At 38.1% G+C, this 16,238-nt stretch overlaps 2 protein-coding genes across 5 annotated transcripts in view; one reads left to right on the top strand and one right to left on the bottom strand.

Moving 5' to 3' along the window:
• macrod1 (mono-ADP ribosylhydrolase 1) overlaps positions 1-16,238 on the top strand; it is a 512,933-nt gene that overhangs the window by 136,224 nt on the left and 360,471 nt on the right. The gene's annotated exons all lie outside the window — the stretch shown is intronic.
• Positions 1-16,238, bottom strand: part of LOC120533763 (leucine-rich repeat transmembrane protein FLRT1-like) — an 89,877-nt gene that overhangs the window by 8,896 nt on the left and 64,743 nt on the right. The window contains 1 exon segment of the mRNA XM_039760702.1: positions 15,581-15,757. The gene's annotated coding sequence lies outside the window, so the exon portion shown is untranslated.

Below are 16,238 nucleotides of genomic sequence, written 5' to 3'. Positions count from 1 at the left end.
TCTAATGTAAAGCTTGTGGTGCAAACACAACACATTGCTATTCACAAACCAACTTGAAAGAATATGAGGCATTTACTATCTTGCTTTTCATTGTTGCAATACACATACTTTAAATATGTCAAGGCTAAGGCTGGCTCACAAAAAAAGCTTCCAAAAATTTTTGGAATGACATGCTTGAGGATGGTGATGCAATTAAGAGCTTTTAGTATTATTAATTACTTTTCTCAATATATCAATAACAATTTCATGTTGAAAGTGAGGTGTAGGTTGTGTAGATGAGTGGAATAATGTTCCACTCTAATGAATTCTGAATGTGTGTTTAGGCAGCAGAATGTGACAAATGTGCAAAGGTGTGAAGAGGGATAAATTTGTTCATTGTAAAAACTTGGCAAGACATTTTAATTGTTAAAAATAGACTTCTGTACAGAGATCAGTAATGTTCTATCATATGTCTTATACAGTGCATCCGGAAAGTATTCACAGTGCATCACTTTTTCCACATTTTGTTATGTTACAGCCTTATTCCAAAATGGATTAAATTCATTTTTTTCCTCAGAATTCTACACACAGCACCCCATAATGACAACGTGAAAAAAGTTTACTTGAGGTTTTTGCAAATTTATTAAAAATAAAAACATTGAGAAATCACATGTACATTAGTATTCACAGCCTTTGCCATGAAGCTCAAAATTGAGCTCAGGTGCATCCTGTTTCCCCTGATCATCCTTGAGATGTTTCTGCAGCTTAATTGGAGTCCACCTGTGGTAAATTCAGTTGATTGGACATGATTTGGAAAGGCACACACCTGTCTATAGAAGGTCCCACAGTTGACAGTTCATGTCAGAGCACAAACCACAGCATGAAGTCAAAGGAATTGTCTGTAGATCTCCGAGACAGGATTGTCTCGAGGCAAAAATCTGGGGAAGGTTAATGAAAAATTTCTGCTGCTTTGAAGGTCCCAATGAGCACAGTGTCCTCCATCATCCGTAAGTGGAAAAAGTTCGAAACCACCAGGACTCTTCCTAGAGCTGGCCGGTCATCTAAACTGAGCGATCGGGGGAGAAGGGCCTTAGTCAGGGAGGTGACCAAGAACCCAATGGTCACTCTGTCAGAGCTCCAGAGGTCCTTTGTGGAGAGAGGAGAACCTTCCAGAAGGACAACCATCTCTGCAGCAATCCACCAATCAGGCCTGTATGGTAGAGTGGCCAGAAGGAAGTAAAAGTAAAAGGCACAAGACAGCCCACCTGGAGTTTGCCAAAAGGCTCCTGAAGGACTCTCAGACCATGAGAAACAAAATTCTCTGGTCTGATGAGACAAAGATTGAAGTCTTTGGTGTGAATGCCAGGCATCACATTTAGAGGAAACCAGGCACTGCTTATCACCAGGCCAATATCATCCCTACAGTGAAGCATGGTGGTGGCAGCATCATGCTGTGGGGATGTTTTTCAGCGTGATGTGATGGAGCTTGAGAGGTGCTGCAAAGAGGAATGGGCAAACTGGCCAAGGATAGGTGTGCCAAGCTTGTGGCATCATTTTCAAAAAGACTTGAGGCTGTAATTGCTGCCAAAGGTGCATCGACAAAGTATTGAGCAAAGGCTAGGAATACTTATGTACATGTGCTTTCTCAATTCTTTTATTTTTAATATATTTGCAAAAATCTCAAGTAAACTTTTTTCACGTTGTCATTATGGGGTATTGTGTGTAGAATTCTGAGGAAAAAATGAATTTAATCCATTTTGGAATAAGGCTGTAACATAACAAAATGTGGAAAAAGTGATGCACTGTGAAAACTTTCTGGATGCACTGTATAAGACATATGATAGAACATTACTGATCTCTGTACAGAAGTCTATTTTTAACAATTAAAATGTCTTGCCAAGTTTTTACAATGAGCAAATTTATCCCTCTTCACGCCTTTGCACATTTGTCACATTCTGCTGCCTAAACACACATTCAAAATTCTGTAAGGCTGTAACATAACAAAATGTGGAAAAAGTGATACGCTGTGAATTTATTCCCGGATGCACGTAAATTTTTAATATCTGCTTGAGCCATTCTTTCCTACCTGAAGCAAATGACCAGTGTGTATTACCATTGGACGTTGAGTCCTGATATTTCATTACTTTCTGTTTACCAAAATATAAAGAGGTAATTTTGATCTACTGACAATTTATCTGAAACTATCATGGCATTATTTGATTTGAAAGGTAGGGTTAGGGTATTTGTAAGTCACCTCCATGCTCCAGACTGAAAATCATCCCACATATTAGTTGTTATAGCAGTACATTTTTAAAGTGTACATTTTTGTACAAGTAACACATTCAAAGCATTTTAAGATGTTGGCTTGGACCTTAGAAAGGATCTATCATTTAACCTTTTGATTTAAAAGTAATCCTATTGCTCTTTTAGGAACATTTGGTGGTGCAATGCTATCATTCCTGCTCACCACTTCCTTTTATTTAACAAAGAAAAGTAAATTGCTTTGGAGAGCTGTGCATGTATGTCTAGTGTAAGTTGCATGTTATGGCCTAATGCAATCTTCTGCCCATTGATTTGACTCATTGACAGCATTACATGTTATACCTGATCATGAAACTGTAACCCCATTTACTAGTTTAATTAGATTAAAGCTTTTCAAAACAGATGCTGTTCAGGCTGGGTACTGCAAGGATGGGTAAGCAATATTGTAAAAATGATGAAATCATAAAAATGTCAACAATTACTGCTAAAGCAATGAAGCTCATAATTTGGTTGCAGAAATGAAAGCTGTGTGTAGGTGAGTCCTGAGAACTTTTTGTCCATTAATAGGCTTCAGTTTTGTGACTGAGATTTTAAAATAATGGGCGCAAAATGATGAACAGTCTTGCAGTAGCATGGTAGCACATACTTTACTCTTCAGATTCATGAGGTGACAAAGCCAATGAATGCAAATAAAATAGTTATGGCATGGGTGCTAAAACTGAAAACTCTGAATTATGGCACAATCTCTAAAGTATCCTCTATATCTTTCTTGTATTGCACAGCTACAAGACATGTGGATCATGGCATTTTTTTAATAATTTACTAAGCTGCAAGATAGCAGTGTTTATTTTCTAAGCATGGGCAGCTTTTACCACCTTGCCAATGACAGGAATACTGGACATGTCACACACGTGAATTTGTAATGGCAAAACCACAAAAAATTACGTTAGCGGTGGGATACAAATTAAAGAAATCTATACTTGGGTAGTATTTATTTTAACAGAACAATGGAACCATATTATTTACATGTTTATTTATTCAATTGCATTCTGCATATTGTCCCAATGCTTCTTGTACATGCTGAACTGTTGGCTTTTGTTGTGGTTATTGTTTTTTTTTTTTTTTCAAGATTTTATGAGAGTCTATTAATTAAGAAGTTTTTAAAATTTGTGCAAAGCTGAATGTGAACTTGAAACATGGTTTGTTCATCAAAAGACTCTTATTTAACCCTAATCTATTCGTGTTCTTTGGTTTATTGAACCTCTTAAGTTACCTCACAGAATGCAAATCAATGTATACTTTACTGTAAGTGTATGTACTTTATCTCTCAAACAGGGAGCTACTGTTTAAAACATTGACTTTAAAACAAGAGGTTCCTTTCTTATTAAGAACAAGCTATAATCTTGAGTTTTTAAAAAATAAACAGAATGAATTGCAGTTATTGCCAGTAGCATTACAATATAATAGGGAAAAATGAGTAAACATCTTAAAGGTTGACCCTTTACCTTTTAGATCTATTTTGTATAAAAATGTATGGTATAAAATCTATCAAATTGGATGCTGTATCTTAAAGCTTTAAGCACCCAGGATTAAAGGATTTCCTTTTCAGCATTCGTTGATGAAGACAAGCTGATGTTTTTTGTATTAAGCCTGCCTATTGCATTGATGGCACCAGAAAGTTAAGAAAAAAGAAAAGTTTAATTTACATTTCCTTATAAATAAGTGAGAAGAATGTAAAATAGCTGTATTACAGCACCATGGTTTTACTAATGAAATGTAAACACTAGGTAAAAGATTAGTTCCCATTAATTTTCATATTTGTATTAACCTCTGCAAATAATAAATTAAATGGAACCCAATGGACCAATTAAATTTTGTTGTTTTTTTTTGTGTAGGTGTGAGTTTTTTTTTTCCCTCTTTTAAATAGAAATGTGCCAGCGTTATTTTTACATATTCGAATGGGAATTTGCAAGCATGTGGAGTAACAAAATACTGAATTATCAAGGTCTAATTAGAGTATCACATTGAATATATTGTTTTACCCGCAGTCTTATGCAGTATATCACTTTACAAGAAACATTTAACACTTAAAATTTTAATTTAACTCAAATTATACTCCTCTCAACCTTTACTGTTATTTCTGCCTGCCATTTTTTATCCTGTCTATGAGTTATACATGTTTATTTTTTTCCTAATTACTGCTTTCACTGTGGAGCATTTCTACCTTGTGTCTACTGGTTTCCCTTTCTAGATATTGCAATTCACACCTACTACTTTTTTTATTAGCTTTTATTTTTGTCTGGTATGTTAACGGCTAGACAGAAAAGCTACATATACTCCTAGACAGGTGACTTTTCAGCATTGCACAAGGTTACTGAAAGATACAAATGGCTTTAGGCCAAAAAGTAGCTAATATATACCAACATTATAGGATTGGACACCAGGTAAATAACCACTTTAACCTGTACTCTCCCATTTTTACAGAATGAATGCATCAGAAAATTGTCACTCAGTCCAATTTGTTTTTTCAGTTTGATGCAGTGAACTCATCTGTATATTTAAAAAAATGGAATTTAAGAGTATTTTGTGTTTCTTATGGACTTCTGCTGATTTCACAGTTTTATCTGCAATAAATGTGCTTATGGTTTCCTTACTGGAAGGTACTGAAAATATGGATTTATTTTTGATTGGATAAAGCTTAAGTAGAACTATTTAGTGGGAGCACATTGGAGCTCTATTAGACCAATTCTTAGAAAACTGCATCCATTTTAATAGTGAAAATGTATGAGGTGACTATTTCTCGGTAATCGCCCTAGCAAGTTATTAAAACTAATGTCACAGGAGACCAAACTGTGAGATCCCTTTGTTGAACAATTAATTGCATATACTTCTATCCCTAGTTGGTTTTATCTTTAATGTAACAGAACAGCACATATTTTTTTTCTTCAACTACAGACATTCCTAGACATTCATGCCAAAACTTCTTCACATTATTTGTGGCAGTTTGTTTTCCAAACCACATTAAATTGAATCCCTAAGTACTATATGTGTGAATCAAGTGCAGTGTCATTTTTAATGCTCCTCTGTTTAATTAACTACATTGTGGTCTGAGTTGAAAATTTTTAAATTATGAAAAACAGATTTACTGCTGCATTCAGAAGCAGTCCAAAGGTATGTCATTCTGAAATATGTAAGTTAGTTTTGGTAACAATAGTAGTGTCATGTGTACGGAGTACAGTGAAATTCTTGCTTGCATGCCCACCATATTGATAGACTCTAAAATTGAATAAAAAATAATTGTTAAAGCAATTTTTTGGATGGACATGTTGTGATTGATTTGCAGACTGTTATATTTATTTATAAGTAAATTTATGCACTCCAGTCTTACTACATATTAAGTCACTTTGAGTCTTCTCACTATTCTTATGTACAGTTAAAGTGTCTGCCCATATAGTGGAATTTCTTTTTGTGAAATCTCTTAACGTGAATTTCTTTTAGGGCAAAATTAACCCCAAACCTCAATTAATCACTCATCATTCCCCCCTTCGAAACTCTTAACTGCTTTGTTTTTGTGTATTATACTTTTTAAAACAAAGTTTCATGCCTGCTATTATCTTGACTCATTCCTTTGTGAAAAAGAGTCACCTGTTAGGGCTAAGCAATGCTTGCCCTCAGTATTCCTAATAAGTTCTTGAAAAAATAAATAAATGATACTTTGAGGTTTTTTTTTTTTTTAAAAGTTTTAATTGAAATATTTACTGGAAATTATGGGATTAAGGATAAGGAAATGGGCTGTAAAATCCAAGGTTGCCACCTCAGTTCCTAAGCAGACTTGTGACTTTCTCCTTCTGCTCCAACATATCTTGATCTTGTAAGTTGGATTGAATAAAAGTGTTACCCAAATATATAATAATATGTTTTTTATGCTCTTCCAAAATGGGTTGAATTTGCAGAAATTACTAATGTGTTTTTAAATTATTTTTTTATTTTGAAACTATATTATATATTATATTATATGTTAATCTCTGATTAACACTTTTAGTGTGTGTGAGTATATGTGTATGTATATAGTGTGTGTGTGTGTGTGTGTTATATATATATATATATATATATATATATATATATATATATATACTCAGCAAAAAAAGAAACGTCTGGGGGGAATGGCCCTAGCCCTCACCCTGCGATCCAACAGGTCCCAGATGTGCTCAAATCCTTCGACGATAAACACAAATCCGTCCATCACCCCTGGTGAGACAAAACCGTGACTCATCAGTGAAGAGCACTTTTTGCTACTCCTGTCTGGTCCAGCGAAGGTGGGTTTGTGCCCATAGGCGGCGTTGTTGCTGGTGATGTCTGATAAGGACCTGCCTTACAACAGGCCTACAAGCCCTCAGTCCAGCCTCTCTCAGCCTATTGCGGACAGTCTGAGCACTGATGGAGGGATTGTGTGTTCCTGGTGTGGCTCGGGCAGTTGTTGTGGCCATCCTGTACCTGTCACGCAGGTGTGATATTCGGATGTACCGATCCTGTGCAGGTGTTGTTACACGTGGTCTTCCACTGCAAAAAGTGATCAGCTGTCCTTCCTGTCTCCCTGTAGCGCTGTCTTGGGCGTCTCACAGTGCGGACATGGCAATTTATTGCCCTAGCCACATCAGCAGTCCTCATGCCTCCCTGCAGCATGTCTAATGCACGTTGACGCAGATGAGCAGGGACCCTGGGGATCTTTCTTTTGGTGTTTTTCACAGTCGGTAGACAAGTCTCTTTAGTGTCCTGCGTTTTTAGAACTGTGACCTTAAATGCCTACTTTCTGTAAGCTGTTAAGGTCTTAACGACCATTCCACAGGTGCATGTTAATTAATTGATTATGGTTAATTGAACATGCATGGAAAACATTGTTTAAACCCTTTACAGTGAAGATCTGTAAAGTTATTTGGATTTTTAAAACATTATTGTTGAAATACACAGTCCTGAAAAAGGGACGTTTCTTTTTGCTGAGTATATATATATATATATATATATATATATATATATATATATATATATATATAAATTGGTAATTAACTTCTGAGTAGCTGGTCTTCAATGTGTTTTATCTTTTATATATATATATATATATATATATATCTAAGTGCAATATGGTGTAATATATCTTTAATAATAATATTTAATTTAATAGTAGATTTTTTTGCATTTGAACCAATATTCAGTAGCAACATTGTAACTGTTACTTTCAGGCATTTGGTGTGTGTTAAACATATTCATCTTATGCAACTAAAGTAGAAAAATTGATTGTCTGATAGTTCTTATATGGATTTAGGCAAAATGTTTCTAAAAATCTATGAATATGACGACTTTTTGATGCAATTGTCACGGCCCTTAAAGATTTTGCTGAAGGAGGAATTGATCAAAATATTCCCTAGAGATGATCTGTGTGCTCTAGCCCTTTAAAGACGTGTCCCATTTTTACTGATTTTCATTTCATCTAAACTTAAACATACTAGTAAAACTTCAAAAGGCCAAAAATAATCCCTGAATGGATAATACAATTTTCCAGATTTTAAACACAAAGACAGCAGTGGCAGAGTGGCTTGTTAAATGAGCACATCTTCCACCTCGAGAGAGCTCTCAGAACTAACTTGCCTTGATCAATCATTAAAGACGTCAGGTAGGCCTTCTGGCCTGATGCCTGTGTCTACCTTCTCTTATAGTTCGCTATCTTCTAAAGGCCAATCTGTCCATCCATCTATTTTGTAAACCTGCTTATTTCCATTAGACTATTGTTGGGGGCCAAACCCTATCCTGTCAACATCCAAAGCAAGCCATATATTAAATCCAGAGGAGACATTACTGGACACACTTAACATCCATTCATACAATGCCAATTAGCATCACCAGTCAACTTTCAGGATTAAGTTATAGCACCATGGGAAGAAACCTACATAGGGAGAACATGAAAACTCCATAGGTATAGTGGTAGAGCCAGAGCTTAAACCCAGTATTCCTGAAGATGTGAACTGTGCAACCTTTGCCACCTATGTCAGTACTGCTGTTCTTGTTTTCTATTAATTTTTTTGGGTCATTAAATGTACTAAAGGCTATTGAAATAGTCATTTGTTCAGAAGGTCTTGGTGAATTGCTCAAGTCAAAAGGGCAATGAACAGCCAAATCCAAAGTGTAATTTTTTGTGACATGCTTGTGTTAAAACCAAGATCTCTGGATCAGCTCTGCCTGATATGATTAATTTCCTCAGGCAAAATATTATTGAATTATTAAAGCTCTTCCTGAGATGCAATTGTTCATAGAGCATGAGGTATGGATTGCAAGCTCAAGCATCATCGGAGAGCAGAACTGTTTGTCTATCCACATATCTGAAAAGCAAAGAGCTGAAAAAGTGCAGCTGTGCTGGAGATTTCCCTGTTTTCAGTGCCTGAGTATTTTGAGAAATGTCCTTACTCCTTAATGATGATGAGCAGCTTGAGATTTGGATCCGGTTTGACCTAGCAGCTTAGCGTGCAGTGCACCTCTGTCAGATAATGGATAAGTAGAGCCCACATCTGGCATCCTTTAGTTAGGCGACAGTGGCTTTCTGTAGAGTGATCATTTTAGAGGAGCAGGTTTACAAAACTTGTGACAGTGGCTCCCAGGAACCCTACTGTTTTTGAAGAATAGGCTTTCATCTTGGTTTTCTGAAGTCATCTTTGTGCTAAGCAGGGAGTGATGTCTGAGATATAAATGCTGTTATCTCCTGTTGTAGAGATTCTTTGGGGAATATTGTTATAAACAAAGAAGAGAAACTGTCCACATGTCAGTATTACATGCTAAACACTCAGCCTTACACCAGCCCCCATACTATGCCAAAGCATTCTCACCTCGGCCTTCATGACTTCTCCCACTCGACTGTAATGTTGTCACTGCTAACAGCTTTAACATCATCCTCTTCAGAAGGCATATTTGTAAAGTATTACACTACACTCCTAATGTGCAAAGTGCCTTCCCTTATGATATTCATCTCAGATGCCTCAAAGTGCATGAAGATGCTTACTAAAACACCTTCATAAAATATAACCTAGATGCATGTCCTGGGGACTTCTCAATTTGGTTTGACTTTTCAACTTGCAACTTTCGTAAATTAAGTATAATCTTTTCTGGGATTGTCACTGATTTCTTCATGTAACTCAAAGGCAGATGGTGGTGTAGCCTTGAACTAAACCAGAAACCAAAACATACTAATTGTAGCTGAGCAAAGCCATCAATTGGCCTGTATGCTAACTGTGGGGTGCAAAACTTTACGATGGTGTTTATTATGAAGGACACTTTATTAAATGCATATTTGCCACAAACAATATAAGGTAAATACAAAGTAAAATTCTAGTGGTCTGTCACCATTAAAACAAGGTAGTGCCAGTCTTTTTGGGTTTGCAAGAATAACAAGAATCTCTTTGAACTGGTTTTACATACACTAAACACAAATAATGCTTCCTAGCCTGTTCATCAGTCTTTTCATTTCAGACCTGCTTAGCTAATTCAGGATCAAGTGGAGGCAAAACCTATTCTAGTTACCCTGGGTGTATGGTGAAAGCCAATCCAGGACATGGTGCCAGTTGTATCACAGGGCACATTCATGTACACAACCACATTCACTCATTCTGGGTCAACTTACTGTAAATAATTATTTTTGAGATATGGGAGAAAGTCCAGAGAAAAACCCTGTAAAAGCTCCATTCAGGAGGTGATGAGGCAGCGGGTTAATTTCTGCTCCACCATGGCAACATCGCCTATAAGGTAGGATTCCACTCTGGACAAGAGTCAATTGAAGTGGACATTTATTCAATTTAGAACCACCAGTAAGCTAACTGTTTTATATCTTTGGCATTTGGGAGGAAGGAAAAAAAAACAAATAGCTGATATTCCAACTGGGATTGTGACTCATGCAACTGGATCTTTGAGGCCATAGCATTAACCTTTTTACTACTGTATTAGTCAAAATTAAAGAATTTTTATACCACTGGGCAGGAACTCTCAAGATTTTATCCATGCATTTCCTCTGAGTGAAGTATTGTGATAATTTTCCCAGAAATGGTTAAAGTCATATTCTAACAATATAAAACCACACTGCATTGAAAATGCATATTTCTCCTGCAAGAAGGAGTTTGAACAGCCTTCCATTCATCCACTCGCCCACTCATGCTGCTCCAAGGGGTTCAATTCAGGAAAAAGCTTTTCCTGAACAAGCTTGACGTTACATACAAAGAATACAAAGCAGAATTTTTTTTTTTTATTAACGACTGAACATGTGTGACTGTGTTGAGTTACTGTATATATTTTTAAGTATTGATACAATATTTTCAAAAGATTTGAAACTGACAGAATAACAGGAGTGCTAGAATGTCAGAATTGGACTGTTCTTGTGTCTATTCTCTATGCCATTTTTATCATTAAAATATTATGTTTTTAGTGCTGGCGCCTACAGATGTGAGTCAGAAGTGTCCCTGCTTTTAATGGCAATTTTCTAGCCAAATGTATGTCATGGGCAAAGGGTGAACATTGTTTGTGGATAGAAGATGAAAAGATTATGGGCTGTGTATAGGGTGGTCCAGATCTAATTATGCAGTTTTCATTATGCTATAATATATTAAGTTTATTACATAGAAAATCACCCAAAAAATCCTGGACCATTGAGAAGTGTGCAAACTAATGACATGAAGAATCATCTTTGCACCGAACTGGAATCGTCCCCGCATAAATCAAAGTCATCTGTGTGTGTGTGTGTGTGTGTGTGTGTATAAAATATATATATATATATATATATATATATAAAATATATATATATAATATATATGTGTGTGTGTGTGTGTATATATATACATATATATGTATGTGTATAGTTTTACTGTCAAATAATGCAGGATCGAACCTCGGACTTCAGCGTCAGAGGCAAAGCCTCTTTATGTTGCGCCACGCCATGTGGTTTGTTTATTATATATATATATATATATATATATATATATATATATATATATATATATATATGTGTGTGTGTGTGTGTGTGTGTGTGTGTGTGTGTGTGTGTGTGTATGTATATATGTATATATATATATATATATATATATACATACATACTGTGGAGCATAGCCCAGACACAGACAGGTGGACACCGACAGTTCACCTAACACATGTTTATTATACATTATTTACAGTTCCAAACCACACACACAAACCCCAGTACTTCCCCAAAGTCCAGGCCCTTCCAATACTTCTCCTTCTCAAGTCCACCTCCACTCCTCTCCTCCCGAGCTCCGTCTCTCTTCCTCCTGACTCCAGCCATCGAATGGAGGGAGGCGGCCCCTTTTATGCTCACCTGGATGAGCTCCAGGTGCCTCCCGATAACCTTCTGCCGGCCCTCCCAGGTGTGGCGGAAGTGCCGGCTGTGCACCCGGAAGCACTCTGGGTGTCCCTGGTCTTCTTCCCCCACCACTTCCAGGTGTTGCAGAAGTGCTGAGGGCCAGGGCTCCTCAGGCATCTGGGCGCCCCCTGGCGGTGACCACAGGCCCCTATAGGGTTGAGCCACCAGGTCAGATGTCCCCTCGTGGTCTGGAGAAGGCGTAAGCCCTCCTCCGGTCCTTCCGGGCATCCCGGCAGGGTTCCACCCCCAGCCATGTTCCCTATCGCCAGCTGAGACCCCTAGGAGCCAGTGGCCTGTCCCGCGAGGGCAGATCTCCGTCGAATCGGGTCCTACTTCGTATCCAGGCTCCGGTCCTGCAACACAACATGCAGAAATGGGGCGGAGACGCTGCCTTGACACCACCACCTGCTGTTCTTCCGTGCCACGCACAGGCAGCACTCCCCCTTCCGACCAGCACCCTGGGATTTGCCTCTTCGGCAGCCCCTACACAGATTCCGTGCCTCCCTAGTTGGGACATCAGACGCGACCGCTCGCACTCCTGTCACCTCAGCCGACTTTTGGGTTTCCCTCTGCCTCCGCAGAGGCTGACCCTTCTCTAGACGTGAGCATCCTGCCTTATTGGAGGAACCGGTTTTCTACCCTCGATTCCTCCTCTTTCTCTGGGGCGCTGTGATGATTTGGGTCTCCCTATGGGAAAGGTATAGACCCTGTCCCATCTGCGTCCCTGTGGACGCCTGCCCTGTCACTCTGTCCTCCCTTACCACGCGATCAGTTCTCACCACTATATCCTAACTACAGGGTCACCAGGGTCTGCTGGAGCCAATCCCAGCCAACACAGGATGCAAGGCAGGAAACAAACCCTGGGCAGGGCGCCAGCTCACTGCAGATACTGTGTGTGTGTATATATATATATATATATATATATATATATATATATATATATATATATATATATATATATATATATATATATATATATATATATATATATATATATATATATATATAACTATATATATATATATATATAACTATATTCACCCTTCTTAAAGTTAAGCCAGGTTTAATTGATCAAGTTGAGGAAATGGATAGATAGACTTTGACATAATTTTTTTTCTACTTGCTTGTGCTGTTTTAGCTCCTATCCAGACCATGCTTCTTTTGTAAGGACACCTTTAGAATGAAATTAGCTTAGTGTGAGTGAGTTGTGTACATGCATTCAAATGTTCTCAGTTATGGGTTCTCACTTGTGCAAAGTGCTGCTGGGACATGCACATTCTCAACATTACCCTGGACTTGAAGAACAAGTGAGAAATAGGTGGATGAAATACCATGTAAAGAAATATGTTTGCCAAGTTAAGCCTATAGTCTTTAATTGGGTAGGTAGCACGGAGCAGCCATGTAATTTGTTTTAAGATGAGATGATGATAAATCAGATGAGCTTTTTTTCAAACACTTCAGTATTAGATATTCAAAAAACAGTTTAATTAAGTGTGATGAGACATTAGTATTCATCTTCCTACCTGTGGCTTTTAGGATCTCAATTCCCTGGCGTTTCATTTGAATTTAGTGTTCACATATTGCAGAGGTCGGCATAAACAACACCTTTTTATTTTAAAAAGCATATTGAATTGTTAGCCTTGCTCTTGAGCCTTGGAGAACCCCTAAGCAATTGCTGTTTTGGCTAATTTGCTGGGAGAAAAAATAAGAGAACTCCATCAAGTTGAGGTTATCCATTTAAATGTGCTGGGACCTTTTAGCTGTTTTACTTTTTGTGCTACAATGTATTGGTAAAGAAAGAATGAATTGGCAAGATTGTTAGAGCAGTGCTGCAATTGTTGATTTTTTGATGGTTTTTTCATTGCTGAGCAGAAGCTGCTGGGCTCCCTACATTAATAGAAGAGAGAACTCTTATTGTGCAATAGCTTGTATGACACCATACAGATCAAAGAGAACAAGAAGCAAGCTGTGCGGATGGGAGAAGGGGAGCAATGTTTGTAGACATTGTAACATCCGTCAGGCTGTCAATAACTAGCCCTGCCATGACAACACTACAGCTTTGCGGAGAGTTAAGGTAAGGTATGCACAGCGGTGGTTGGACAGGTGGTTTTCTTCTGCTGTCTCCCCATATTAGGTGTTGGTAAGGGTCTTTCAAAGGACATATAAGTTTAGCAGTACTTCATACGTGTGGGATCTTGATATGCTGGATTTATTACATTTCCTCTCACACATACACTCAGGGTATCCTAGCTGTTGAAACCTGTTTTATCATGGTTCCCTGGTGAAAACCTGTTGGCTGTCGTCTGCTGGTGATGTCTACATTGAGAAATGTTTGTCAGTTCCCTTGGGTGGTTAGATAGGCTTGCAAACTCAGACAGGGTTCTCCTGGTCATGCAGGTAGGCTTGTCTGATTTGCATTCTGTTTGACAGCTTGGCGGATGATTTGTGTGTGCAACATACTGGAGTGCTTGTCATGTGGGATTTGGTGTCTTCATTTTCCTAAAGGTGTTTAATCCAAGGAAGTCAGTTTGCACCTGTGCTGTTGTTAGCAATGCTTACATCAGTGTAGAGGTGTCATTTGTCATCATTTGGTGCTTAAAGAGTGTGCTAGCAACTCCATTTAAAAATTGTCCTGAACAATCATCATAATCACAGTGCTATTATGGAATTGTATTTGGAGCAGGCTGTGTCATCACTCCACTGCATTGGAACCATTTTAAATTATCATTCACAAACCTGTTTAATCCAAGTACGCTCACTAACATAGCCAGTCACAGGAGCACAAGGAGCAATGCAGAAAACAATCTTAAACAGGTGACAAGGCCATTGCAAGGCATGCTCCTGCAGACACGCACCTACTGTATGCATATGCATATAAATTCTCAAACCCAGTTAATCCAGTTTGAGAATGTGGGGGGCTGGCACCTATCCCAGCAGTACAGAGTACAGGGTGAGAGGCAGCTTACTCAGAAATGGAGGACTGTCAATCCAGCATCTGACAATTTCCCCTTGGGTGTGAATTTCCCCTTGGGATTAATAAAGTGTGTGTATCTCTATCTATCCTATCTATCTATCTATCCTATCTATCCTATCTATCTATCTATCCCTGTTGTAAACATTGCTACTTGCATACCTCAGACTATTCTGTGTGACCTACTGCAAAATCTATTTTATATTGCTTAATTTGAATAAATAAATCTGAGACAAGCTTTTAGCCAATCCCATTTTGCCATAATAAAGATAAAAGTAAAAAAATGCTATGAGAAGACAAAAGTTTTTCTCTTCTCAATAGTAGACAGTGTGATGTAGTGATTTCAAATCCTGTGACGGTTGTTTCAAATCCTGCTACTGAAACTCTGTGACCATGAGAAAGTCAATTCAACTGCCTGTGTTCCTTTTGGAAAAACAAAAGAAATAAACCTAATTGTATTTCATATATTGTAAGTCACCTTCAATAAAGGCAGTCACTAAAAAAGTAAATGTCTCAATGAACAAAATCTCCAGGAGTCACGTATGAGTTAACTGATCTTCAGGCCTGTTAAATACTCTGAGTATATATGAGATAAGCTGAAGCCTGATCTTCCACCTACCCTGCTCTTCAGATTTCCCCACAGCCCACTCCTGCCATGTAGGCAGCTTGCTTGTCAGTGTGCTTTGCATAAATTTAATGAGAAATCTGTGTTTTGAATGTATCTTCATTTAGCAACTTAGCACATCTGCCTTGTTTTTCCAGTAACCTGACACACATGTTCATTCCTTCCTTTTTACCTGTACCCTTTATAATCATAACTGCTGTAAGATTAAATGAACCAAACACTACATAAAATAAACATTTGTCATTGGGAGAGGGTACTTTGTATATGTTTGGTCCTCCAATATATTCATACCTGTTATGAACATAATAATCTACTTTGAATTCCTTGATTCACTTACCTGAGATGTTTTGGGTACTCCTGGGGGCCTCTCTTCTGTGTTCTATCTGGTTAAAACTTCTAATTGTTGATTTTCCTAAGAATATATTCCAGAGTTTTCAATGGTAGTAGGGACTTTTATTTTTATTCAGAGAAAAAAGTATCCCAGAGAAAAAAATGCCACAGGATTGTCTTCTTTCTTAAGGAAAAAGATATAGTAGAATTAGTGCATGTCTTCAGGATTTTAGTGATGCTAGCTGTACAACTGTTTTGCAGTCTCAGAGAGGCTCTGTTCAAATAGCAGCATTTGGATCTGGAGGGTTGCACAGTCCGGCATAGGTCTTGGATATATTGCCCACACCAGCCTCTGACCAACATGAGCTTTCAGGCCATCCCTGCAGGATCAGGTGTCAGCCCCTGTGCATCACTCTCGCTCTCCATTCAAATGAGAGCCACTCTGTCCATCCCACTTGCCTCTTGGTCCACTAATCTCCCTCTTTTTTCGCCTACAAATCTCTTTCCTGCTTAACCAACCTCCCCCACCACCACCATCACGCCCCCAACCTCATGTCCTGATTCAATGAAAGGTTTCTCTCTATTTCCAATCAGTGCCAATCTGTCATGTCTCAAGCAAGACTGCTAATCTTCTCTCCCTCTCGCTCTCACTCTCTCAAATGCTT

Source organism: Polypterus senegalus, chromosome 8 (genome assembly GCF_016835505.1).
Source record: "Polypterus senegalus isolate Bchr_013 chromosome 8, ASM1683550v1, whole genome shotgun sequence".
NCBI lineage: Eukaryota > Metazoa > Chordata > Cladistia > Polypteriformes > Polypteridae > Polypterus > Polypterus senegalus.
Note: the sequence above shows the minus strand (reverse complement) of the source record. Positions and strands in the feature narration are given on the sequence as shown.